Source organism: Octodon degus, unplaced genomic scaffold (assembly GCF_000260255.1).
Source record: "Octodon degus isolate 3935 unplaced genomic scaffold, OctDeg1.0 scaffold00211, whole genome shotgun sequence".
In the NCBI taxonomy this organism is placed as follows: domain Eukaryota; kingdom Metazoa; phylum Chordata; class Mammalia; order Rodentia; family Octodontidae; genus Octodon; species Octodon degus.
In genome coordinates, this window is record NW_004524787.1 from 3073512 (window position 1) to 3076736 (window position 3225).

The 3225-nt window shown below is 36.8% G+C and overlaps 1 pseudogene; it reads right to left on the reverse strand.

Moving 5' to 3' along the window:
* Window positions 1-126: 126 nt before the first annotated feature.
* LOC101571169 lies at window positions 127-1373 on the reverse strand (annotated as a pseudogene).
* Between the last annotated feature and the right edge of the window lie 1852 nt (window positions 1374-3225).

The window sequence follows — 3225 nt, forward strand, 5'->3', positions numbered from 1 at the left end:
ATGTATGCAATGTGTTAATTATTGAAACTGTCCTACCAATTTGATTTGAAACTGTCTCATTGCTATTTGTTTATCAATAAAATTATGGAAAAAAAACTTGGGCCCATCTTTCAGCTTCTTATCAGACTAGCAATCAATCTTTTCTTTCAGCTCAGCAAACTTGCAAGCAATGTGAGCTGTGTGACAATCCAGTACAGGGGCGTAGCCAGCCCTGATCTGGCTGAGGTGGTTCAGAATATTCATCTGAGCAGTGAAACCAGCTGCTTCCATTGGTGAGTTGTTTTTGCTGTCACCAGCGACATTGCCACAATGGACATCTTTGATAGACACGTTCTTGATGTTGAAGCCTACATTGTCCCCAGGAAGAGCTTCACTCAAAGCTTCATGGTGCATTTCAACAGACTTGACTTCAGTTGTGACATTGACCAGAGCAAAGGTGACCACTATGCAGGATTTGAGAATACTACTCAGCCCACAGAGAAAGTACCAATGCCACCAACTCTTTAGACTCCTGGAGGGGCAGCTGCAAAGGCTTGTCAGTTGGGCAAGTGGGTGGGAGAAAGCAATTCAAAGCTTCAAGCAGTGTGGTTCCTCTGGCATTGCCATCTTTATGATTGACCTTCCATCCTTTGAACCAAAGCATATTAGCACTTGGCTCCAGCATGTTGTCACCATTCCAACCAGAAACTGGCACAAAACCAAATGTCAGGGTTGTAGCCAATTTTTTAAATGTAGATTCTGACTTCCTTAACAATTTCCTCATATCTCTTCTGGCTGTAGGGTAGCTCCATGGAATCCATTTTGTTGTCACCAATAATTAATTGTTTCACACCCAGTGTGTAAGCCAGATGGGCATGTTCACCTGTCTGCCCATTCTTAGAGATACCAGCATTGAATTCACCAACACCAGCAGCAACAAACAGGACAGCACAGTCAACCTGACATGTGCCTTTTATTTTATTTTATTTTTTTTGTGGAACCAGGGATTGAACTCAGGCCCTTGCATTTGCCAGGGAAGTGCTTATTCCACTGAGCCATCTCCCCGACCCCCTGACATGTGCCTTTAATCATGTTTTTGTTGAAGTCTCTGTGTCCAGGGACATCAGTGATGATCACAAAATACTTTCTGGCCTCAAATTTCCATAGGGATATGTCAATGGTGATACCACGCTCATGCTCAGCTTTCATCTTGTCCAAGACCGAGGCATACTTGAAGGAACCGTTCCCCATCTCACTAACATCCTTCTCAAATTTTTCAATGCTTCTTTTATCAATGCCACCCATTTGTAGATCAGATGGCAGGTTGTGGTGGATTTCCCGGAGTCCACATATCTGACGACAGTCATATTAATGTGAGTCTTTTCCTTTCCCATGTTGGCTTTGATTTAGTGGTGGTTTTCACTACACCTGTGCTCTCACAGCAAACCCATTGCAAAAAAGCATACTTTGCACTTTTCCTTTCTCAAATGAGAGATATCATACATTATTCAAGCTTGAGTATTTGATTTTAGTTAACATTAAAATTTTCCAAATGCATTCATTTTCCTATAAGTTCCTGAAAAGGACACTTCTTTACAGCCAAGTAGTGTTTTGTTATATATAGACACATTTCCTTTACCCAATCTTGTTGATGAATAGACAAGCTGATTCTAGAATTTAACTCTAATTCTTGTGCAGCTATAAACATTGATACATATGTTTCACTGCAGTATGATACATCTTTGGGGATAGCTAGATCAAGAAGAATTCCTAATTTTAGTTCTTTAGAAAATCTCCATACTCATTTCCACAATGATTGTATTAGTTTACATTTCCACCAAAAAATTTAAGAGGATTATTTTTTTAACACAATCATGCCTGAATTTGTCATTGTTTGATCTCTTGATGATTGTAATTATTTCCTGAGTAAGATGGAACATCAAAGAGCTGTTTTACTTTGTATTTTTCTAATGGCCACAAATGTAAAGGCTGGGAATATAGCTCAGTTATACAAGCACCTTCCTAATGGCCACAGATGTTGAACATTTTTTAATATATATTTATGGACCATTCGTATTTCTTCCTCTATGAATCTCTTATCATTTCTCTTGCCAATTTCTTTACTAGGTCTTTAATTTAACAAATGACTTTGTGTTCTTCATATATTCTACATATAGAATATGTACTCCTCTGTCTGATGAGTATCTGGAAAAATACTTTACCATTATGTAAGTTGTCTGTCAACTTTGCTAAGTCTTTTGCTTACAGAACCTTTTTAATCTGATATAAACCCATTTGATTTGTGCAGTTATTACATGTGAGATTGAGGCTTTTTCTTGAAAATCTTTTCCTACACTTAACCTTCTACACCTTGGTTCCTCTCCAACTTACTTATTTCTAGACTATAGACACTGGATCTTAGAGCTTCTTAGTTTCTGGCACTTACTGAATTTCTATCTTCCCTCAATAATATGTGGTCTATTGTGAAGAAAATGCCAAATATAGCTGAAAAAATATGTATTCTCTTGTTGGATGGAAAACTCTGTCTATCTACTACTACAATTTATTTGAAGTTTTGGTTCATATGTGATATTTCTTTGTGATTTTTAGTTGATCTATTGGCAATAGTAGGGTGTTGAGACATCCCCACTATAATTGTTTTGGTGCCTATCTGATTTTTCATGTCCAATATTGTCTGTTTTACAAAGTTGTATGTATCGTGGTTTGGTGCCTACATCTTTGCAATTCTTATCTCTTCCTGGTGAATAGTTCCATTAGCCAGTATATAAAGTCCTTCCTTGTATCTTTTCATCAGCTTTGGCACAAAATGTACTTTGAAAATAATATAGCTACTTTTTGATTTTGGTTTCTGGTTGCATGAAACTTAATTTTGTTCCTTTGACTTTTAGTCTATTAATTTCTTTTCGTGTTAAATGTGTTTCTTATACTTTGCATACGATTGGATTTTGTTCCATTCTACTAAGATGTATCTTTTCATTGGTGAGGTAAACCATTTCAATTGATAGCTATAACTGACAGATACTGACTTATACATGTCGTTGTATTAATATCCTGTTGATGCTTACTTTCTTTCCCTTGTGTTAATATCCTTATCAGAAATATCCATTTTAATGGACCTTTTGTGTTGTTAGCTTCGTTTTCTCCTTCTAGCATGTGTTTGAGGATGTTTTCTTTTTTTTAATTTTTTTTTATTTATTTGAGAGAGAGAGAGAGAGAGAGAGAGAG